Source organism: Podarcis pityusensis, assembly GCF_964106645.2.
Source record: "Podarcis pityusensis genome assembly, chromosome: 15".
Lineage (NCBI taxonomy): Eukaryota > Metazoa > Chordata > Lepidosauria > Squamata > Lacertidae > Podarcis > Podarcis pityusensis.
Genome location: NC_138040.1, coordinates 37170411 through 37195764, shown reverse-complemented (window position 1 = coordinate 37195764; position 25354 = coordinate 37170411). Strand labels below are relative to the sequence as shown.

Here is a 25354-nt window from a genome sequence, read left to right as displayed (position 1 = left end):
TGCGTAAGTTACCGCCTCTCCTGGCTATGTTGCCTTGTTAAACCTTTCTGTCTGGACAGCCCTTCAATTCGTGGCTGCCTCAGTCGCTAGCAGAATCCGTCAGTGGGCGTTTCTTAAACCTTTTCCAACATAAAAGTTGTTTGACACCCAGTCTCCTCCTACTTTCTCTGCGCGGAAGTCTTCTGCACAGGGAGGGCGTGGGTAGCGGAGGACCAGTGCTCTCCCCACTGGTGTCCGGTGAAGAGTCTGGGAGCCCTCTCGCCGATTCCCCCATCTGCCCCTCCTTATTCCTGGTGTTGCACTGAATTGCTTCCCCATCTGCTGAGCTGCCTCTCTCCCTGCTGGGCCCTTCTCCAGCATCATTAGAGAGCCTTCCCTCCACCTCTAGCTCCGATGTCAGTTCCCTGACAGTCCCATATGCCAGTACTGAAGTGTAATTGCTATAAATGTTTTATATTTGCCTGATGTTAACAAGAGGCATGATTTAAAGTCTCCAAATGATTCAACTATGTCTACAAATGAAGCCTGAGCAAAGGTTCTGGCAAAACAATAATTTCTTGGCTCATAGGTTGCGTCTTGGGTGACACGCTTGCATTTTTTTGTCAAGTTCAAGGGGGTTGGAAGGATTATTAAATGTGTTGTTATGAGTAATCTTTAATTAGATGGCATGTTAGAGCAGCTTTGTGACGCTGAGACTGGGACATAAGTAGCATTATGGAAACCCTTAAATACCAATTAGCCCAGTAAAGTTGGAGCTGTATACAGATGGCCTATATTTGGAGACCTGGAAGTCGTTGTCATTTTCCTGTTTAATTTCCCTCCTGGTGTCCCTCATTTTGCCTTTTTACTTTGCTGTAGAGCTCAAAGGATCTATTAGGGTTTGTCATCTGCATCTGATTCAAGGTGCTCAATCTTCGGTGTTTAATACATGACAGAGTCTCAGTTCATGAAATTGGGGTGTGTGTGTCTTGCATTCTTTATATGCTTTGGTTTCTGTGATACTAAATTTCTTCATGGTTGTGGCACCATATGTTCTGACATTCCCTATTTCCTGGGACACTCCTCCAGCTATAAGATGAGCCTGCTTGATCGGGTCTGTGGCATCCTGCCCACCATCCTTTTCTCACACTGGCTGACCTGTGGGAAGCCTGCAAGCTGGACATGAATACCCCTGTCCACCTGTCATTCCCTGGTATTAAGAGGCATGGTGCCTCTGAGGAGTAGAGTTAGAAAATAGTTATCATCAGGCCAAAGGCCCACCTGGTCCAATTTCTCACAGTGTCCAACCAATGCCTTTGGGTAGCCCACAAGCAAGACCTGAGTTCAAGAGCCTTCTCCCCACTTGTGAGTCCCTGCATCTGGTATACAGAGACATGCTGCCTCTGACCGTGGAGCTTGTTTGTGAATCATATCTGAATTTGGCTGGCCAAATTACGCATGCTGATGTAAGCTGGTTCCTCGATGGCATCTTGCTTAGTAGGCCAGCATAAATGAAGTAGTAAACAGGCATGCAGGAAATATTACCAAGGGCTAATGATCAACAACATATGCTCAATAGACAAACAGCGTTGCTCTCTGTTGCTATCTCCGTGGTTTGGCAGATGATTTGGTACACAGAAAGCAGGTGCCACTCATTCAGCTACTCCCACAGCCATGTAGCAAGCGGGCGTACAGAAGTAATAATGTAGTTACCCCAGATTTAGTGCATGATATCCCTTCATGAGGATATTCGCTTTGAGTATCACTGCGGGTTCCAGGTTTGGGGGAACGGGATATCCATAGCAGGGCATAATTTTCCACGAGTGACACAATTTCCTGTTGTTCTTTCCCTTTTGGTCAAAAGCATGCAGCTGTTCAGAGAAAAAGAAGGCAAGGTGAACAGAGGCCATTGGTCATTCACCTGGATTTTGGAAATGAACTGGCACTGAGAATAAGGAGGAGGAACAAGGATGTTGCTGGACTCATCCTGCTGGCAGTTTGCTCCCTCCAGAGTTGTGAGTTTCAACAGGCGTCCATTACTGCTGTGTTCTGGCTCTAGCCCTGTTGGATAGGAACACTTACCTATTCATTTTAGCGACCACTTTTGCAAACGCATGTACATAGCAAGAATGTGTATACAGTGTAAGCCCTAGTCATGCACCACTCATGTGCAGGGCAAACCTGTAATGATGGGGGAGCAGATTGTGCTTCTAGCCTCACCCCGGGTGGCCTTTCTGCAACAACCATGTGTTGGGAGCAGCTGCCTGCAGAGAAATCCAAACTGACAAATATCTATTCACATGGAGGGGTTCTGCATGATCAGGTTGTGTGGGTGTCTGAATTGTGCAGAGACCCTGCACACAACTAGGAGATTGCATGTTCAAATTTCTCTTCCAAGAATCACGCCCAACTTGTGGTTATTGAAGAAAGAAGATCTAGCCTTGCCCCACTCTACCATAATCATATACTGCATATGCCCTACATGAGAGTAGCATGTGGGTGCCAGTGGCTGGCAAGTCACCGATGAGTGTGCACTGGGGGAAGAGGGGACTGGGGAGAGAGAGGGCCAGTGATTTGTGGGGAACTGTGCTTGCCAAGAGGCAAAAGCTGGAGGTAGGAGTAGCTTCAGAACTGGAGGGTGGCGCGCAGGATGGTTCAGAAGAAGAGGAGGAAGAGAAAGGTCAGGCAAGCAAAAGGCCAGGTGTTCCCCCACCCTCTCCTGCACCACTGTCTCCCAAATCCAAGAGCAGGTTGAAAAGGGATGAGCAGAGGAAGTTTCCATGCAGGTGTAGTCTCAGGCTGCATGCATGCAGCCCATTGGGGGAAGATACATAAACTGGTCCCTTCAATAGAGCACGGACCTGGGAATACAGTGGTACCTCGGGTTACAGATGCTTCAGGTTACAGATGCTTCAGGTTACAGACTCCGGTAACCCAGAAATAGTACCTCGGGTTAAGAACTTTGCTTCAGGATGAGAACAGAAATTGTGCGGTGGGCAGCATGGCGGCAGCGGGAGGCCCCAATAGCTAAAGTGGCACCTCAGGTTAAGAACAGTTTCAGGTTAAGAACGGACCTCCGGAATGAATTAAGTTCTTAACCTGAGGTACCACTGTAGCTGACTAGATGCTAGATTGATGTGCGTACGTATCCAGAGTTGCGGAAACGGCTGTGTTTTCATTGACAATAAGGAGTCATCTGTCTGTGTGTGCTTTCTTTTGGATGGGGAGAGCCCTTGACACACGTCTAGGCAAGGCTAAGAGCTCTGACACAATTCTTTTACTTAACAAATTGCATATTCTCAACAGAAAACTTCTAAGCAATTTATCAAGCACCACCTACAGCATCTCTTGCGAAATCCCAGTCAGAGCAATGCTCAAAAACATAGTGACATAAACGGTTCTCAAAACATAAGTAAAATCGGCATTTTTTAATGCAGTTAAAATTACCTGCCTGGGTAGGCTTGCCAAAACAGGCAGGCACCGAAAACAGGACAGCAAAGGTGCCTGCCTCATGTCACTGGGCAGGGAGTTCCAGATTATAGGAGCTGCCACGCTAAAAGGTCAGTTCCTTACAAGTGTGGAATGAGCATCATGTTCTACAGATCAAAGCAGTTGAGTGGGTACATATAGGGTAAAGTAATCCTTCAAGTAAATTGGTCCCAAGCTGCTGAGGGCTTTATATAGTCCTTTATAACACACTGGATTTAGCCCAGTAACAAATTGGCAGGCACTGCAGATCTCTGAGCAAGCCAAGAATATGCTGACAGATTTCCACTTCTTTGAGCAACTGTGATGCAGCATACTGAGCTAACTGTAGTTTCATAGCTGCTCTGTTTCATAGCAGGACGCCAGGTGCATTTTGTGCCTAAAGATTCTCCATTTGCGAGCACCTCAAAAAGTCTGGGTGCCACTTTTTGCATCTGGCTGACACTCAAGGATTACTAAAATGTATGTGTTTTGAAGCCCCAAAGAATAGACAATACGTCATTGAGTTTAACAATAAAGAATAAAGTGCTTTGGAAGCTGAAGCATGGTACCAAAATTTTTATTGTAAACACCAAATTAAACATGTATTAACATTGCATCACTTATGTGAATTGCATATCAACTCATGCTTATCAGAATAATAAATAAAGTGATGCTGAAACACACGCACACAGGTGACTAGACAGTCTATTTTGGCGCCCACAACCCAGGTCCCAGAAGCCATTTGGCTCCTAGCTTTTCTACCCCAGCTTCTAACACTTCTCTGTATGAGAGGAAAGACCAAGTCACTTTTTGTCAGGCATCAACAACCAGAAAAGAGATGGCATGGACCAGTTCATAGGAGGTGTGGTGATTTTAATGATTTAGAGACTTTTCCTTGCCAGAAACATTGGGGTGGGAGATTAGAGATGCTCTCTGGAGTATGGTGTGAGGGTTTGCAGCCTCACTGGCCAAAGGAGTTGCAGAAGAAAACTAGTTACAGGTAGGTAGCTGTGTTGGTCTGCCGTAGTCCAAACAGTATAAAAAAAGTCCTTCCAGTAGCACCTTAGAGACCAACTAAGTTAGTTATTGGTATGAGCTATCTTGTTGCATCTTCTATTTAATAACAACAACAACACTATGTTAACTCTTGTCTCAAGATGTACAACCTAAACTTTAGGGAAGGGCTGTAGCTCAGTGGTAGAACATCTGCTTTGCATGCAGAGGGTCACAGGTTCAGTTTCCAGCATCTTTAGGTAGAACAGGGAGAGATAAAGTATAGGCAAAATTAATCAGGGTGGACCAGGGCTGTGACTCAATATTGGGCAGCTTATGATGTTCCTAGATTGATGCAAGTGGTAAGCCCAGAAGTGAAGGAAGAGGGGCCTTTTTTGCTGCTGATTTCCTTTTGCTTTTTAGCAAACAAGATGAGTAGGAAGAGCTTTTAAAGGTGAGCCAACACTTTTGTGTGCCAGGTGTGTTTAACAAACAATACTTACAAAGGATTATTACCATATTTTTGAAGACATTTTCAATGCCTTTGGGATTCCTTTTGAGTACTTCAATGAGAGATAATCCCAAAGTTTTATCAAGAAGTAATTCTGTGTTTTTTTTATTGAAGAAAAAAGCAACAACTCCAAAGACTCGTAAATGACCTTCACGAGTTCTTCAGAGGTTGCAAGAACATTTGTTGCTGTATATGATTTTCATCTTCATGGGTACGAAGGACTTTTGTTTAATATGAATAAATGTAGATACCTAAAAACTTGACCTTACAGATGATAATTTGACTGAAATATAGTAGCCCACAATAATTTTAGCAGCCATCATAACTTTATTAGCCATTTATAGCACACAGGTGGCATGATAGAAAAAGGGAATCAGTGTCCCTTGAAATTGAAAAAAAAAGTTATTTGTCTCAACACCTGGATTCAGTTCCAGAACCAGGATGTTTAAAGGAACTCTTTTCTGCTTTATAACCTCCCCAGATGCTAAGAGCAGCCTTGGAGTCTTTACCCCAGGGACTGGTAACCTGGGATTCTCCAGATGTTGCTGGACTACAACTCCCATCACCCCTGACCCAGAGGCATAGCAAGGTCAGGTGGTACCCAGCGCAGAATTTTTTTTGTCACCCCCCTGCCCACGACTCCCAGGCCTACAGTGAGCTGGGGGAAGGGGGGGGGAGATTTGCAGCTTGGCTGGCGGCAAGCCAGAGCCAGGGCCTTTTCAACACTGGCTCCAGCCTGGTGGAACGCTCTGTCTCATGAGACCAGGGCCCTGCGGGATCTGATTTCTTTCTGCAGGGCCTGTAAGACAGAGTTGTTCCGCCTGGCCTGTGGCTTGGAATCAATTTGATTCCCTCCCCCTCTTTCTTTCATTTTTCCTTTCTCCTCCTGTGATGGGGCTGTATTTTAATGTTTTAATGTTGTATTTTAATCTTGTTTTTAAGTTGTATTTCAATCAACTTGTTTTTTATTATTGGTTGTTAGCCGCCCTGAGCCCGTTCTTGGCTGGGGAGGGCAGGGTATAAATAAAATTATTTATTTATTTATTTATTTATTTATTTATTTATTTTTATTATTATGGGCTACCGGGGCCACCGCTTGCTGTAGGCTTCGGAGTCAAAAGTCACCCCCCTTCAGGGAAGACACCCATCTTCTCCTCTGCTTGCCTGCCTTCCTCCTCCAGCTGGGAGTGTGGACACCATGGCAATGGTGCCTGCCCATGACTCCCAAGCCTACAGCAAACCAGGGGTGGAAGTGGGGGAGCTTTGCTGCTTTGCCGGCGGTCCCTATGGGCTGCCTGGGCCGTCGCTCTCTGCAGGCTTGGGAATCACAGGCAGGGGGCATGCCGAATGTCACCCCCCCTTCAGGGTGACACCTGGTGCAGACCACCCCCATCACACCTCCTTGCTCTGCCCCTGCCCTGACCATTGGTCATGCTGGCTGGGACTTATGGATGTTATAGTTCAGTAATAACTGGTGGGCCAAACCTTCCTCATATCTGCTTTGAGGCTTTTTTTTTTTTTTTTTTTTGAATTGGAGCTTCTCTGCTATGTCAGACTACTGAAAGTGAATCCAGGTGATCAGACAAAGACACTGTTTTCATTCAGAAGTTGACTGCCAAGCCAGCAGTTTTTGGAATGGGGTCCTTTGCCTGTTCAGGACTTCGAAGTATTGCCTATTGTTGTAGGGAAATTACTCAACTCTGTGGCATCTTATTATGGGAAGAATCCCTCTCTTCGGTTATGCCAACAGCAAATGACCTTGATATCTCATGTAGAAAATTCATCACACGCAAACACACAATCCAACCCTTTACTAAGGAAACCATAGATTCCAATCCTGAGCTGTCTGACAGTTATCCATAATGAGTGATTCACCTCCTTTTATTTCGGCTCAAAGAAAGAAACCGTTCATGAGACAAAGCTGTGAGGTGGTAGCCTGGAAATGTGTGTTAAGCCACTGATGCATACCTACCCTCCAGGCTGCAGGATGATGACTTTCTCACTCGGCTCCCCTTCTACTTTTCCTAGGTGCATCCAATAAATTTTAAATGGTTCGAGCAATAGGCTATTGATTTCTCTCTGAATTTTTCCTTCAGGTTTTGAGGCTTTCATTTTTCTTTTGGTCTTTGTAGCTGATCTTTGTATAACCCCCCTGTTTCTTCAACGTAGCAGCATGTCTGCAATCACAGGGTTGTTATTGTACTAAGTTGTACTCAGAGCAGACTAACCGAAATCACTGGACCTAAGTGAGTCATGTCTGCTAATTTCTACTCTGACTAATGTCAGGTGCAGCCAGTGAGCGAGAGTACTGTGAGTATCAAAGGGTTCTTTCTTTCTTTCTTTCTTTCTTTCTTTCTTTCTTCCTCCTGTGTTTAAAAAGAGACAATGAACATCTTAATCCAGTAAGAATGATTGGTTGGTTGTCAGTCACTTTGGGTTGCCCTGGGCAAGGCATGGCCTTCTTATATAGCTGGGGTGGTGTTGATGGAGGGGAATCCCAAAGCCCAGCCTGAGCAGAGCTGATCATGTGAAGAGTGTCCTACACATATACAACACTATACTTGCCACATGTTCCCCAGTGCCCTTATAGAGAGATGTGCAAGTATCACCCACCCACCATCTTGATTCTCCTCCTAACATGGACACCAATAACATATAAAATGCTGTAATACAGACACACCAACTCTATAGGGCTGAGGTGTCTTCAGCCCCCTCAGTAACTGCTGGCAGGGGGCCAGGACCCCATAATGTTGAGGGGGCAGAGGAGGTTGAGTGCGGAGCCAAGCACATCGTAGGCTCCCCCTGAGCTTAAGAGGGGAGGAGCCACTGGCCACTGAAGCCAAACTGTGCCAGCTCAACGCTTGGTTGACTCCCAGCAATGTGACATCACATATGATGTCACACACATGTGACGTGTGCCAGGCCCCATCAATCTTGGATGCAAGATGGCTCCTCAGCAAAATATGTTCCTGCTTTTAAAATTATCCAGCTTCCATGTGCTTTCTATTATATCCAAGGCAGCAAACTTCACAGATATTTGAGGCATGTCATTGGGGACAGACTCCTTTCCTTCCTCTCTGGATAGGTTATTTTCACAGTGGTAATAATAATAATAAAACAACAGAACAGTGGCTGAAAATGCTTATTGCAGCCTCACTACATCCAAATGCAAACACAGAGTTAATGGTAAAAAACAGAAACGCAGCAGTGCAAATCCCAATTGCAGTTGAAGATACCATATGTTTTTGTGTGCAAAAACACCTGCATCTGTTAGCAAAATCTTACTTGTTTATAGAGACTTGGTTGGCTCATCTGAATTCAAATTTGTATCCTTCCTAAGCAGGTTGAAAACTATATTCTACACTGAGGCACTTTTCCCTGCATATGAAAACACTTTTGTATACCCACCCCCTTTATTTGAAGTGTACAACATAAATTGCATAAAAGTATCTGTCTGGCTTTCTCAACTGTTTTCCGCAGGCCTTCAATTTGAATACAGAATGCCAATGGTCAGGGATGATGGGATTTGGAGTCCAGTAACATCTGGAGGGTCACAGATGCCACACTACTCACATAACATGTTGAACAAGAGTCCAGACCATTTCTATTGAGATCCACGTGTGTCTTAGATGAAGCATTGGAATGATACCAACATTTCAAAATCCACTTCAGCAGCTTAGTTGGCATCCGCCTGTCTTGAGAGTCAATGGAGTATGCCTCTGGGGGTGAAGTTTAACTGCTGGCGAATCATAGCACCTGCAATGGCTGCAGAGACGTGTAACATGTAACTGCTGCCTCCTGTGTTGTTTTTGCTGCATTAGCAGCACTGAAGTGACTTCTCCAGGGCAGTGGCAGAGCTTATGCCCGCACTGCCCAGGGCGGGTGCACTCCCGAGGTGGGGCGGGGCTTGGAGGGTGCCCTCCCGTGACTCCCACACCTACTGTGAGCTGTCAGGGGAAGGGGGGAGCTGCTGTGCCGCTTTGCCGATTGTCACCCCTTCCCCAGGGATGACACCCAGGGTGGTGTCCCCCCAAACCCACCTTCCTCTGCCAGTGTTCCAGGGCACAAGACTGGGCAGTGTGTGTAGAGGTTCTGGGCTGCCCAAATGATCAGCCTTGCGGGTGTGATCCAAAGGAAAACCGAGCAATACATTTGGCACCAGCTTGATTGCAAAAGTTGCCAGAAGGAGGAGTACAAGATGCCATTCAACTTATGTGTCCCCCACCAGAGGTACTACCCCTCCGCTAACATCCCAGCAGCTGCAGTATGAAATGGTAGGCTGTGTAAGGGAAGAAATCCGATTCAGATAGCATTGAAAAGTGAACTTACCCAAACATAGCTACCCTTCAAAATCTTCATTCATCAACATTTTGCAATGCCAAGGTAGCGTGCGCAGATATGCACTGACTATTGTAAAGTGTGCCTATGAATGAATAATTTGGGGGAAATAGGGGGAAATGCTTTGCAAAAATGTGGATACTTGGGGAAAGTAAAAATAATAATAATGTGCAGAGTAGGAGAAAATCATAAGGAAATGATGACAAATTTTCACGAGGACTTTAAAGTGAAATCACAAACTTATGTTGAAACGTGGGAAATTGAATTTAGGATTGGAAAAATGAGAGAGAAAGTGAAATGGACATGTTTGCCCATCCCTTATGTGCTGTGCTATAGTGTGCCATGGTGCATTTATGTTTACATACATTTGCACTAAGGTTGAGGTGAACGGTTGTTTGCTTGGATTGCTATTTTATGTTTTGAAATAAATTGGCAATAGGTTATTTAGTGTAGCAATGCATTGCTGTGCATCCCTGTTCTTTCATTGTGAGCTGACTTGGGTCCAATATCAGTGTGGGAAAAGGATGCACAAATTAAAGTAGTAACAGGAATAAGAGGAAGAGGATCTCTCCACCCTCCCCTCGGAAATGTATCTTTTGGAAGAACGATAGCTGATGTGCTGCCTCCAGGTTTTGTCGGACTCCTAACTCCCATCAGCCCCAGTCAGCATTTCTAATGAGATGAAGGGAGCTGTAGTTCAACAACTTCTGGAGGGCATCATGATTATAACATCACAAAACAGGATTTCCCAAAAGCAGAAATAAGGACCATGACTTATCAGGAACAGGTACCAGAAAAAAAAGAAATCACCAGTTCCCAGTAAATAAGGCTGCAAGGCTATACACACTCAACCTTGGGAGTAAGTTTGTTGAAACGCCATAGAGCAACCTTCACTAACTTGGGTTTTCCAGATATTTTAGCAGTCCCAACTGTCAAGGTGGTGTCTCCCCTTCGCATTAACACCCCGGCACAGTCAGATGGGTATTGACAGTCTTTATTACATATGTACAAGAAACAGCTACAGTTCGGGATTACGCGCCTGAACCCGTTGAGTCAGATTCAGGGAGTGGCTTCCTTTGATTCCCGTGCCAACAAAGTAGGCGTGGGAATCGCGTGAGACTTCTTTGATCCTTACGTTTCATTTCCCTCCTTGTCTGTGCTGATGTGAAAGCCCCCCCTCCCTTCCAGAGTCTGAGCTCCCTTCCCGAGCCTCTGGGCCAGCAGTTCTCAACCTGTAGGTCCCCAGGTGTTGCCAGACCACAACTCCCACCATCCCTGAGCTCTGGCCTTGCTAGCTAGGGGTGATGGGAGTTGTAGTTCAACAACATCTGGGAACCCACAGGTTGAGAAAGGCTGCTGGTTGAAAGGCTCTGCAGCATCCCTGAGCCCTTCTTCTTCCTGGCTAATCTCCTCCCTCTCTTCCGCTTCCTCTGTCTCTGTGTGGTTGAAGGGTTCCACAGCATCCCTGAGCCCCTGCTCTGCCTCTTCTGCCACTTGCTCTTCTGGATTCTCCCTGATACCAACCAACTCAGCTATGTTGTCTGGGACTGATGGAAGTGAAGGGCACCAGGTAGCAAAAACTGCCACAAGAGATTAGACACACATAGGATTGCACTGTGAGACAGTTGGAATGCACGAGAGTGGCTGATATTGAAATGTTTGGAAGCAGAGGTGCTAAATTGAATAAAATATGGGGGGCAGGTAAGCCCTGCCCTACAGAACTGATCACAAGACATGGCGCACACACAACACCCAAATGGCAATTTCCAACCGTAAACTTTGTGGGGCTCTGGCCCCCTCAAATGTTTTATTGAGGGGCGGCTGCAAAGGGACTTTGGCCCCTAGGAGTTAGCTGCTATCTTAGAAAGGGAAGTAGCCATCTGAAGCTGGAAGGATCGCTTTTTAAGGTTACTTAGGCCATTTGTTCTCTTGTAGATGTGTATACTTGAGCTGATGGCATTTATGTTGCACATGGAGCATCAGTATGGCATAGTGGTTATAGTGTTGGCCAGGAAGACCTGGGTTCAAATCCCTACTCAGCCATGCAACTCACTGGGTGACCTTGGGCCAGTCACAATGTCTCAGCCTAACCTACCTCACAGGGTTGTTGTGAAGATAAAATGGGGAGGAAGAGAACCATGTTTTTCTCTTTGGAGGGAATGTGGGATATAAACAGAATAAATAAATACCGTATTTTTTGCTCTATAAGACTCACTTTTCCCCTGCTAAAAAGTAAGGGGAAATGTGTGTGCGTCTTATGGAGCGAATGCAGGCTGTGCAGCTATCCCAGAAGCCAGAACAGCAAGAGGCATTGCTGCTTTCACTGCTGTTCTGGCTTCTGAGATTCAGAATATTTTTTTTCTTGTTTTCCTCCTCCAAAAACTAGGTGCGTCTTATAGAGCGAAAAATACAGTAACTCTTTTGTATTTCACTCTGTACTTTAGAGTGTGGTGCATTGCACAGTTTTATTTTTTGCCTTCTTTCTGGTCTGTTGACTGTAATGATTTAATGGTGATATCCAAATGTGTGCAGATTGCCTCTTAGATTTCTCCTGGAGAACTTGGTTCTCACCCACTGGCCCCTTGTCCTTACCATCTGGTGTCGCCTGTATGAGACTAAGGCACACAAAACAGGCAATGTCGTGGATGCTCTTGTAATTTTTTGCAGACGCAGTTCAGCTTGGGCTGTATGAATATGCCTATATAAGGCTTTTACAAATCTTCACTCGACAGCAAACATTTCTTATTAAACAACCATTTCTTTTTCTTTCTTTCTTTCCTTTAAAAAAAAATGCTCTCCCTTGTTTAAAAGCTAATATTGTATTTCTCCATGTATGGCAGCAGCAGCAACAGCAGCAGCAGCTGTCCTCCTGACTTCAAATACCAATTTAGTTTCCAAGGTAGGGGACTGCAATATATTGCAGATTCAGTTAAATTCCTTAATGGAGTGCTGGATAATATTGAGCTGCTTATCTGTCTGAGACAGTGTTAGTCTACTATCTGGGATAATCAGAGGCGTGCACACACAGCTATTCAGACAGATAAAGAGCTGTCTTGAATGCCAGCCTCCCTGCTCCAGACAGAGCCATTCCAAAGGTCTTGGGTAAGCACACGGTTGCCATAGAATGCACAATACGAGAAGTGCAGAGATGTCAGCCTTCAAGGTGTGGAAGCCACATTCAACCTAATTATTATTTTTTAACGCTCCATTAGTTTTTTTTGGTTATTCCGGAAAACCTTCTCTGAGAATACCTTTCCAGTATGCTGATGATGCTCTGAAAGTTCTTTAATCCTTGACCAAATTTCTCCCAAGTTTACCAATGGGCAGGTGAAACTTTATTTTATTTTTATTTACTAACCTTAAGGTTGGAGGGGTGCTTTACGACATCAAAGGGCATAAACAAGAAATTTTGGGTGGTAACCAACGAACATATCATCTTGCACAAGGGGGCTTTCTCCTCTCTGCCCCACCCTTCCATGTTCCTTGCACCCTCTGGAGGGTTGAGGGACCCCAGCACACATTTTGGGAGGTACCTAAGGGAGGAGAGTGGAGAGAGTTCCATTGTGCAAGAAGCAATCATTATGCTATTTGGGACATGTTGCTCAGCAGTACTTTGGATACAACCCACAGTCACTAGCCACAAGCATAGGGTATAAACTTTAATCACTGGTAAGATAGTATCTTCTCCTCCTCGTCCAAATGTGCTTCCAAAAAATTATATATAATTATGTGAACAGGTGACTTGTGTGCTACAGGCAAGTGATGTGTACAAAATGTCATATACCAGGGTAATGTTTGCATGTAAATGCATGTATCCATGAAAATAACATGCTAATTAGGGGAAAGTGATTTGCGCCTCCAAAAAAAAAAAAAAAGCATATAAAGCAAAATAGCATGCAAAACTATGCATAGTAGGAGAGGTTTGCACTAAAATGCAAACATAAATGACAAACTGGTGGGAAATGTGAAGAACAGAATTTGCATTTGGGAGGAGGGAGGAGAAACTGAGAGAACTTTGCCTGTCCCTAGGGATGGGTTGTGGTGGTGGAGTTAGCCTGCCGAAGCACACTCTCCCCCACCGTCATGTTTACGTAAGCCCCACTCAGAATGCATGGATGGGATTCTCTCTTGTGATTTTCCAGTGTTGATGCAAGAATGCGAAATGAAAGAAAGCCAAGTCAGGTAACTCTGGGGCCTACATTGATCAGGCCCAGGATTTGCAGGTGGACCCACGCCACAGAATGCCCTCCCCTGCTTTATAAAGGTAAAGGTACCCCTGACCATTAGGTCCAGTCATGTACGACTCTGGGGTTGTGACATTCATCTCGCTCTATTGGCCGAGAGGGCCGGCATACAGCTTCCGAGTCATGACTAAGCTGCTTCTGGCGAACCAGAGCAGTGCACAGAAACACCGTTTACCTTCCCACTGGAGAGGTACCTATTTATCTACTTGCACTTTGACATGCTTTCGAACTGCTAGGTGGGCAGGAGTTGGGACTGAACAACGGGAGGTCACCCCGTCGCGGGGATTCGAACCGCGACCTTCTGATCGGCAAGCCCTAGGCTCAGTGGTTTCGGCTACAGCGCCACCTGCGTCCCTTCCCCTGCTGTATATCATGGAATAAACAAGGGGGGACCTTTGTGGCTCAGTGGGCCAGATCCTAATCAGGATCAGCCTTGTGGGCCAAATTTGTCAGGTGCTTTCTCCTGCCCACATGACAAGATCATTTGAGCAGGGTTCCCAAGAGCCTGGCAGCCGGCTGGTTGTTGCGTGCTTCGGAAGCACAGCACAAACAGGTGCTTCTAGCCCTTTGCTTGGCACTTTGGGGGGTGCTGAGCCCTGGGCTTGCAAAGTTCCTCTCTCTCTCCTCCACCTTGGGCAGGATAAAGGAAGAAGCCTGTATTTTACAGGCTTTCTTTGGCTATTTGTGCTTTTCTCTGGAACAGGTGCACACAGCCAAAGTTAATGGGATTTAACGCCCACTTTTACGCTGGTGAATGGCAGTTAAATAATGTGCTGGGAGCAGCCAATGCAAACCTGATAGTAAGAGCTGTTTGGCATTGGAATGGACTCCCTTGGAAGCTGCTGGGCTCTCTTTCCTTGGAGGTTTTTAAGCAGAGGTTGGATGGCCATCTGTCAGGGATGCTTTAGTTGAGATTCCTGCATTGCAGAGGGTTGGACTAGATGACCCTTGGGTCCCTTCCAACTGTACAATTCTATGATTCTATCTGTGATCTCCACCATTCTGATTGGCTGCTGACAAGTGGGTGTGGTTTGGGGAAAATGGGCTCACAGACCAAATTGGATTCCCTGGTGGCCCAAGATTGGCTCAGAGGCCAAAGGTTCCCCACTCCTGACTAAAATCCATTCTCTGCCACTCCATTGCTCCCCCAAACTATCTTCCCCTGCTTCCTTTGCCGCTGTCTTTTCTCCCTAACAACAGATTCTACTAGCACACTTGAAAGCACAAAGATGGGAGGGGGAGTATGATCTGTGTTATGACACTATGTGAAGAAAATGCAAAGTTTTCAAACTGTTGTTCTATTCATTGTGTGCTAGTTGGGCCCAGGAGAGCATCTGTTATCTCCTTCAGATGATTATGCAAATATGTCTAAATATCTGAATACCTATTCCTACTTTTTATCCTCTAATCTAATGACTCCCTTGACATGGTACTGTTTCAAATTATCTTCAGTGAGTAATGGCTTGCATTTAACATTTTATATCAAACCTGTCATATAGATCATTTTCTGTAATATTTTACATAAATTAGCAATCCTTCCCTCATGGCACGTATGGTATCGCCCGTGGGGTTTTGCGAGATTAGAAGTGCAAGCAACACAATCTTGGTCTCATTTAGAGCTGAACAAAATGGACTGGCAAAGTCTGAGTCACGGAGTGCATGTTAGTTACAGATAAATTGCAATGCCATCAGTGCAGGGCATTTTATTTTGTTATTATTAAGTACAGCTCTGTATAAAAACGTTGGCACATAGTTATTGCTTGCAAAAGGCTGGCCAGTCTTTCTTACCAAATAGCTGATGCGTATGTGTCTGATGTCAAATAGTCTTAAGCCAAAAGTATATGATACATTAAATGATGCACAAATCACACACAAATCACTCTTGATCTGGATTTTGACCACAACTCACATGGAGGGGATTCGTCTTCCCACCCTGTGGGCCATGCTCTTGACAAATCATGGCCTTGATTGGGAGATGTGGGAATGTTCAGGGAGGCAGGAGAGGATATATTGTTTATTAATATCCTTCCTAACTTGCGTTTGCAAATTCCTTTACTCAGCAGAGTTTACATTCCCCTTTTAAACGCACAGTGGATGGCTGGTTGCAGGCTTGTGTAAGCCTCTCACTATTAGGTTCCGGGTAAGTTCCCTTATATCCCTCTTAAAAGAATAAACACATGGCAACCTTATTTAAAGTCAGTAAAAGGAGTTTACTCACATCATCCGTTCACTGTTGGATCCCTGAAGGCAGACTTAGTTACAAAGTATATACATGTGGATCTATCCCATATGGAGATAATCCCAGTGTCGTCTGTTGGCTGAAAACTAACAATTCTAGCTAAAAAGCTGCTCGAACGATGGAGGAAGTCAAAGAGAGAGAGAGTGCTGCATGACTTGTCTTTTGTTTTACCTGGACAGGTAAGGTCACGCCCACCTCTAGTCACATGCGAAGGAAGTATGTCCCAGCCAAGAGGAAACAGGAAGTTTTCGACTGGCTGGACAAAACATTCCCTTGCATGTCCACTCTAGGAAAACAAGGAATGTTGTACTTGACTGCTACTTATGTATCACAGGAGGGTCTGCGGCTCAGTGGTGGAACATCTGCTTTGCATGCAGAAGGCCCCAGGTTGCTGGACTCCTGCCTAAAACCCTAGGGGAACCATCTCCACTCAGTGCAGTCATTACTGAGCTAAATAGACTAAGGCAGTTTCCTGTGTGCCTATATTTCTCTTTCGTTGCCAACTGTCAGGGTGCCAGCTCTAAGGGGCAGAGCCCATTCCCCCCCCCCCCATGTTTTGGGAGTTGGGGCTGGCCCCCCACAATGTCTGGAAAGCGTGGAGGTTCCTTGTCTTCTTCCTGCTGCTGTAGAGGGGAAGGAGGGTCAAAGCAACCTCCCGCTGGAGGATCCAGTGGCCATCAAAGCCAAGCAGCTGCTGCAATGGGTTCCTCCCCTGGCTCCTCACAATGTTCTGATGCGTGTGACTCCCCCACCCCAAATTGTCCTCATAAGCTGACGCCTCTGGCAACTGCTATCCATCCTGGCAGGAAAGTTGGCATCTTGAGGTGAGTAGCAGCTAGGGGCTGATTGCCACCAGAACTGTGTCATGAAGGAAAGGATTAACAGCTCTCTCATGCCCTGCAGTTCTAATCATGAACCCCACTACTTGTTCTTGGTTAAAACAAAAACAAAAAACCAGACACACTTTAGCATGTACTTATTGTCTAGTTTAACTCAATATAGGTTGACTTTGCAGTTTGCCACAGATACAGACTCAGATTCTGCACAGTCTTGCTTAGTTTATATAAGGACAGCTTTGACATTTCAGACTGTGGAATGAATTTGCAGATGGTCTAAATGACCCTATTTGCTAGGGTCAGTTGTTATGCACTAATACCTGTGCATAAAATTGAGGGAACAATCGGTGTAGGCTTAGGAAAGCATCAGACAGATTGCAAATGCATGCCTCTGATTGACCCACGTTGAAATTGGTTGGGGAGGTTGCTAAAATCCTGTGGTTAATTCAATGCTTTCCTGGGGGAATCCTGATTGGCTAAGTTGGGGTGGAGGAAAAATGAAGATGCAAAGGAGCCCAATGTCCATTCTAAGCCACTCCTACAGAAACAACTTCAGGAAGTCTCCAAATGAGAGTCAATGTAAGTCCAAGGAGCAGTGGATAAACTGAACTAAAGCTTTAGGAGTTTGGCGGTTCAGGAAAAAAAATACAGGGAGGGATGTGCCGACACAGTCTTCATGACTCTTCCATTAAAGCAGTCTTCCTTTTTTTAAAAAAAATCTCCAGCTCCATCATTGCTTATCTCTAGTAAATGTCACTGAATGTCATTGGACTTGCAGCAATTCAATAGGCAATTTCACACAGGCTCTGTTAAAACATTATTCAGTTGTTTTTATTAAGGAAACTCTTATGGTCAATTTAAAATCCAAGAAGTGGTGAAAGGATTTCAACAATTCTGTGTGTCTTATTGTTGTGATCTTTGCTTTGAGAATGGAGGTGGGGCTCACAAATAAGTCCAGGGGAATAATAATAATAGTAATAATAATAATACCCCGCCCATCTGGCTGGGTTTCCCAGAGCAGGGCTTTGGGGGAGGAGATCTAGGACCCCACACAGCAGAACGTGCAGGCGGCCCCTCAAATGAAACTGGGCTAGCTCATTGCATTTAGAGCTAAGTAAGACACAAATTACCACCTCAAGAGAAGTGAGGATATAAGACCATTTTAAGGAAGTGAAGTATCACACATTTCCATCTGAAAGGCGCAGCCCCCACCCCAGTAAGATGGTTATGACCAGAGTCTAAAATTCACTAAGTGCATCGCCAAGAGAGTCCCTGTTCTCATCTGCTAAACATTGAAAAGGTTGAACGTTTCACAGTATAAGCATGCTTTAGGACTGAATTGAGAATAATCTGTCTGAAAATGGGTAGACTTGCAAATAGGCACAATGATCATGGTAGGTTAGCCCAGAGTGAGGGTTGATTCATACAACATGTTTGGCATGGTAAAACAAGGGTTGGCTTAGTCCATTTTCCCTGTTTAATAGAGTACAGTCCTCTGTTTGAAGGACCATCTGGAGACAATCCTACATTCTCTGTCTTGAAGGACTCCTTTTTGAACAAGTTGCCTGTTTGAAGGGTGGTCTCATCAAAGTTAGATTTAAAGAAAAAAGGGTCATGAGAAGGATGGATCCTGAGCCAAAGACAGGCGGTCTCCTTTCATCAGGTTTTGCCTCCATGGGGTAGAAGTGAGGAGGCTGACAGGTCTGGATGGATTGTATGTAAGAAGTTTGGCAGATGTTGGCTGGCTGGGGGCCAGAGTGAAGCTGGTAACTTGCATTGGGTGTAGCCAACCCATAGTGGTAGTCATTCTGTCTTAGTTGCTCTGAATGTGCACTGCTGGCGATTTGATAGTTTTTTATTGTTTCAATTGACTTGTATGAAATTAGTGACTTTTCTACATACATTGTACCCTGCTCTGGGATTGATGATTGGAGGGCAGGTAATTAATACATGAATTAAGAAACCTGCACAAATTATGAGGACAAAAGTAAATTCCCTTGACCCTCGGAGCTCCTTCCAGTTCTACAATGATATGATTCTACGGTAATGTCTCAGGCTCATAACTTGTGTGCACTATGATTGTGTAGGAGGAGATGAATCACGAATAACTAGCATTTTGACTATGACCTATTCATTGTAAGTGTTTTTAACTCTTGAAGAAGGCTTCACATAGGAACAATCACTGGGGCTGATGCTATGAATCACAGGAAGGCAAAAAGACAAAGGAAGACTTTGTCTCCATGCTTATGCCTTTAGAAAGCTGGTGTTTTGCTGCTGAGGGTTGCAAAAGAGAAACCCTGGTACTATTCAGCTAGTGAACCTGCTTCCTTTTCAGCAAGGCTGTTCTCCCCAGCCCAAGTGTACAGAGAGAAGCTACTGAGAGATGCTCCTTTATGTTTGCGGTACTCTGGACAGCAAGCGTACTATTTTACGACTCCTCACAACATCTATTGTTTCAGTTAAGTGAACCATCTGTAGACTGTTGGAACTGCCACAAAGGATATGAATGTTGGTGCCGTCATCACTGTGATGGTGCCCATGATAAGGAGTATGAAATGTGATATCCATTTCATGTGGCGCTGTGATGGTATAAAGGCCATGTGCATAAAGTTTAAATCGTGTGTGTAATCTCAGGCTGAGCGGGGGGGGGGGGGGGCAAATATCCAGACCTCTGACCAACCCTCATGATTCTCCCAGGCCATGCCCCATACCAGCTCCATTATGCACACTCCTTGGGTGTTTTTGCCAGGCTGAAATGTGTCCTTGAACCATAACATTGCATGTCACCTGCCTGTGGCTGGAATATAGGCTTCCATAAAAAATAAGTATCACATTTTTGCCTCTTCCCCTGCCTGCTACTGACTGGCATGCAGCCCCTGGAAAGTTCTCCATGAGGGAATGTCACCCCCAGGCTGAAGAAGGTTTCTCACCCATGATTTAAATTGATGCTGCTACACCTCTTGGATGGTACTAGATGGAAGGAAAGTGAGTTTTTCCTTGTCCAGTTCTCACATAAATTCAGTTGTTCAGTGAATCTTTAGAAACTGCTTGTGTCTTGATGCTGCAAAGCCAATGTCTTTTCTTTGCAAAATATAGTGACTATCAGTTGTTTCCTGCATCTAGACAAAGCTAGAGTCAGGACTGTAGAAGGATAGCAACAAACACAGCCGTAGATTGGTGATAAAACATCTGTTTTGCATACAGAAGGTCCTAGGTTCAAACCCTGGCATCTCCAGTTCGGACTGGAGAGTCCCAGCCAGATAATGTAGACAGTAGTGAGCTAGATGGACTAAGAGTCTCACTCATTATAATGCAGCTTCCTTTGTTCCTAAACTAACCTGGTTCATATTGTCAAAGGCTAATGCAGCAAAACAAGGTCATATCTGAAAATATCTGCCAAGTCTTCATGGCTAGGTTTTGTCCCACCCCTGCCTCACTCTGTCCTGAAATCTGGTTGCTTTTCCTGAATCCAAGAAGGAAATAAATAACTGTTGTACCCCTTCTTAGTATAGTTAGGCAAGTTATTCCATTCCATTCAGGGGAAATCAAGGCAGCAGCAGCTGTGGGGAATGTGGGGCAGCCTAACTAATAATTTTAGACTAGGGCAGGAAAGGGGAACCTGTGGTCCTCCAGATGTTGCAGTACTCCTGTGTCAGCTTTGATGATCATCCATCATCTGTGGCCATTGGTCTTGCTGGCTGAAACTGATGGAGTCCCATTCTGCCTTTTAGGTGGGAAGGTTGATTGGAGGAACAAAGGGCCTGGCTTGAAGAAGACTTTGTCTTGAGGAAGCCTATTGCCCTTTTGCACTCTCCAGTTAAAGCTGTAAAATCCTGGGTTGAAAGAGGTTTGAAGCATTGATCACTGGCAGGCTTGCTACCTTTTTCTTTTTTAAATCATCAAGGCTTGGAGGGTCAATTGGGGGGCAGAGGGAAGGCCAGCCACTCTAATAAACTGACAACACCAGGGTGGATTAAGGATAATTTGAAAAGCATTAACTTTTGCTTCCGTGGTTTGTGTGGGTCTTCCTCGTTATTATCCTAATAAATCACTCGTGTGCATTTTAAATCACTCCTGACTGCATTATATTTACAGGAATATTGCAGTTTAACACTGATGTTTCTGCAAGGGTGAAGCTGCATTTAGTTGGCATAGGAAATGCCATCCCAGAGAGCAGTTTTTCGGCTGCTGATCAGTGTATGTAAAGGTGCCTTAAACCATCAGATTATTGCTCCATCTTGCTTGGTGTTGCCTCCATGGACTGGCAGGGGCTATCCACAGTTTCAGATACAAGTCTTTCTGAAAAGGTTGAGGGTACGAACTGCTGCGTGTGAAACGTGGGGTGCTGGGTATCCTGCATTGTCTTTTATGCAAGGGTGTTTTTGGAAAATGTTTGGGAACAGAATCTGATCAAGTCCTCCTGCCCAACCATAAAAGACTCATGGTGGAAAGCTGGTGTGTTAGCTTGCCCTCTTTGACTCCACGGCTGTTCTGAGGGTTTGTCTTAGGATAAGAAAGGGGCATTTTGAGCCTATGGTTGGTGTGATGTGCAGTTGAGCAGCCTCCCATTCTGACCCCCTATTCATTGCAGGTTTTTAAATATATACTTTAGGCCCTGGAGGGTCTAAAGTAAGACTGGGTATCTTCAAGGGTAGAGACTCTTTCTAGCCTAGACATTTCCCCTGATTCTCATCTTCTATATGCACACACTTTGACTGTGGCGATAAATAGATTTTTAGATTTATGCATTAGTTGCAAACACATTATATTACTTTAAACTGCCTGGCATCAGCCATTTGGGTGTGTGAACTATTGGAAGTGCTTAATAGAGTTACAGAATTTTTATGTTTTATTCCCCTGCTTCTCCTTTTGGTTAATCCCCCCTTTTTTTTATTTAACCATTACCACCATCTAGCTTTTATACAGACCTCAACCTAGCTTGGGACGCAGGTGTCGCTGTGGTCTAAACCACAGTGCCTAGGGCTTGCCATCAGAAGGTTGGCAGTTCAAATCCCCGTGACCAGGTGATCTCCCATTGCTTGGTCCCTGCTCCTGCCCACCTAGCAGTTCAAAAGCACATCAAAGTGCAAATAGATAAATAGGTACTGCTTCGGTGGGAAGGTAAATGGCGTTTCCGTGCAATGCTCTGGTGCGCCGGAAGCGGCTCAGTCATGCTGGCCACATGACCCGGAAGCTGTACGCCAGCTCCCTTGGCCAGTAAAGCGATATGAGGGCCGCAACCCCAGTGTCGTTTGCGACTAGGCTTAACGGTCAGGGGTCCCTTTACCTTTACAACCTAACTTAATGTGGGTGACAAGGAAAGTGAAATGGTGTGAGGGAGAGCAGCAGACAGAGAGAAAAGGAATGTGCCACCAGCATATTAGAATCATAGAATTGGAGAGTTGGAAGAGACCAAGAGAATCCTCTGGTCCAACCCCCTGCAATGCCAGAATCTTTATGCCCAGTGCAGGGCTCAAACCCATGACCCAGAGATTAAGAGTTTCATTCTGTATGAAAGGTCCAGTTGGCCTTTGATATATATATATATATATATATATATATATATATATCTCCCAACCTCTGTACTAAAGCATGGTTTAATGCAGAGCTGGAGACCTTTTTGGCCTAGTAGGCCAGATCTTTATCTCTCCACCCCCCACCTTGTGGGTGAACTTCGACAGATGGGTGGTGCCACCCACATGTCAGTCATATAATGCCATAATAACATCAGGCAGTGGATGAGTACCGTATTTTTCGCTCCATAAGACACACTTTTTTCTTCCTAAAAAGCAAGGGGAAATGTCTGTGTGTCTTATGGAGTGAATGCATGGTCCGGAGCTGAATTGCCCAGGGGCAAAAAGCAGATCATGCTTTTATCTTTTTTTCTTTTTTTGAAAGAGGGAAGTGGGTGTTGAAACAAAGCTGCTGATTGGCAAGCGATCGGGAGCGAGATAAGGGACGCTAGCAATAAAGGAGGCTGCCTGGGAGGGGGGAGGTAAAAGCCCATGGATCCTCAGGATTTTTACATTGGGTCACCCCAAATTCACCATCGGATCACATAGCATGTCCATGGCTACAGCCTGCACCAAAAAAAATCACACATCCACTATTGTGTGGGGCCACAATGGCGCAAAAATGTGGTTAAAAAGCATGGATCCACATGGATCCTCAGGATTTTTGCATTGGGCTACCCCAAACTCACCGTCAAATCACATGTCTGTGGCCACAGCATGAACCACAAAAATCATACATCCACTGTTTTGTTCAGAATATTTTTTTTCTTGTTTTCCTCCTCTAAAAAACTAGGTGTGTCTTATGTTCAGGTGCATCTTATGGAGCGAAAAATACGGTATATGATTCTGCTTACCTTTCAAAGCTGATCTGTGACATGAGGGGCGGGGCGGGGGAGAAAGATCTGTTTCACCAGTGCATTCCTTGCAGGACTGGACCCTCTCTGCTCACCAGCTGATGAGTGGAGGGTTCAGTGATGCTCTCTGCAGGTGTCTGCAGTACCCTGCCTTTAAGCTGGCATCTACCAGCAACACCATCTGATTGACAGGTGGGTGTGGCTTTGGGGAAACAGCCTTGGGAACCAAGTTAGGCCCTCTGGTATGCCAGGACTGCTTTGTTGGCCACACATTTCCCACCCCTGCTTTAGTGTTGCATCTTAATGTGTCTAATAGGTAGGTAGGTAAGTTTAGGAACTCTGTGTATTGCTACTTTTGATGTTGTTCTGCATGTTGTTCCTTCCACAGAAAAGAAAAGTAGGATGTAAATATTCAAATTAAATGAAACAAAGTTCATTTTATTAGGGCTATATTTTATTAATGGATAGGTTAATCAACTAAAGCCTTAGTTGGTGAAGTCCGTTTTTGCCAAGAGGAGCACTGAGTTAAATACAGCATTTAAAATTTAAAAGCTATTTCAGTTCAGGTGTGTTGTTGCAATAGGGAATGAAAGAAGATATTGAAGATGACCTTTCTTGCTAATAATCAGTCACATCTTTTCTGTTTCCTTGATGGAGGGAGATTATCTCTAAAAAGCCCTTATATTGATCTTTTGACAATATACAAATGTATATCAATTTAATTATTAACTGATTGATCATTTAAAAGGAAGATGCTTAATAAACTGAAAACACTATAATTGGTTGACAAGCCTAATTTATATAGAGCTACGTGCTGTTACCTCTGCAAATACCAGCTAATTAACAAATGCTAGGAGTACAGATTTTTTCCCCTCTCCAATAAAACGTTTAATAGCATAATATCAGTGCTATTAATCCCTTAGAAACTCTAAAGGCTTTGGGGATTTAATTTGGGTCTGAATAAAGTGCTGAATGAGACAGTATTCAAGGTAGGGAACACTTTTCCTTTGTATGAGCAAATGCTAATTTCCCATCAAATATAAACAAAGTGGAATTTAAATGAGTTCATGGTAAACACTGCACAGCAGAGCTTTTCAGCTGATACTAAAGGGAGCCAGCCTGCCTCACTGCAGCAGAGTTACAGACTTAAAGCTCTGCCTAGGAGCCAAAGAGGGGGCCATAGCTCAGTGGAAGAGGACGAGCTTTGCATGTATAAGATCCTAAATTCAACCCCCAGTATTTTCCAGTAAGTGCGGAAGACTCCTGCCAGAGAGTCTGGTGATCCAGTGCTGGCCAGAGTAGATAATTTCTGTTTTTGAGAGTTTCTTACAAGGCTGGGATGGGGGGCTGGGCCACATCTAAAAGGCTTTTCAGGCATTTGCCTGCATAGGTGAGGGCTAAACCTCTGCAGAGGGGTGGGGGCACACATGCCAGTCACATGTCCAATGTCTCCCCATGCAATGGTCTCCTTCCAGGCTGCCTTCAAAGGTTCTGCTTGCTTGTAGATAGGGATGGGGGAGAAATCCTCAGGAAAGAGGCAGTTGGCTTCTGAATACCAGTTGCTAGGAACTACAGGAAGAGTGCGTGCACATGCTCTGATCATGCTTGCAGGTTTACCACAGACATCTGGTTGGCCACTGTGAGCATAGGTTGCTGGACCACAATGGCCATGGGCCTGATCCAAGAAGCTCTTTGTATGTTCCTATGCATACCCTCCAACATTTTCTCTGGTGGTACATGCCCTTCTGGCTTGCACTCTTTATAAAGACTTGAGGGATGAGGTTATCACCCCTCTTTTATTGTCCATTCCAGGTCGCCCAACCACTGCCACATTGTCCTTTTTCTTGGCAGATTAAGAGGAGCAGGTGACAGCAAAGGTTGCAAGGTTTTTAGCTGGGGCAGTTAGAATAAGATCCACTATTTGACTATTGATTCAAAACCCTAAAATGTATTTTATATAATTGACTTTTTATTTCTATTTTTTGTCTATCATATTGTTGTTTTATTGCTATGGCCGATAGCTGATGCAAATAAAAATTCATTCATTCATTTCTCTGATGAAAATGGGGACATTGCATTCTGCATCAGGAACATAGCTGTCAACTTTCCCCCTTTTTTAAGGGAAATTCCCTTATTGCGAATAGGATTCCTTGAAAGAAAAGGGAAAAGTTGACAGCTATGATCAGGAAGATAGCTCCTGTTGCTTAGAGCATGGTGCATGTTTGATCTTGTTACGCGCATATAAGTAATATACGTCATGTACGCCTGTCACCTTAAACCAATGATTTTTTTGTGCAAAGTACCTGAGCATTTGAAGGAAAGGGCAGCTGACTTTTTAAGTGCATGTTTTGTTCTGTCTTTGTGATTTTGTATTTTACT

At 44.7% G+C, this 25354-nt stretch overlaps 1 protein-coding gene and 1 long non-coding RNA gene across 3 annotated transcripts in view; one reads left to right on the top strand and one right to left on the bottom strand.

The window, feature by feature from the left end:
- Positions 1-25354, top strand: part of UNC5D (unc-5 netrin receptor D) — a 409419-nt gene that overhangs the window by 86403 nt on the left and 297662 nt on the right. The gene's annotated exons all lie outside the window — the stretch shown is intronic.
- On the bottom strand, positions 6799-7962 carry LOC308463907. Its single transcript, XR_013979811.1, has 2 exons — positions 7628-7962; positions 6799-7317 (listed from the first exon to the last, which is right to left on the bottom strand). It is a non-coding gene; the product is annotated as an uncharacterized lncRNA (long non-coding RNA).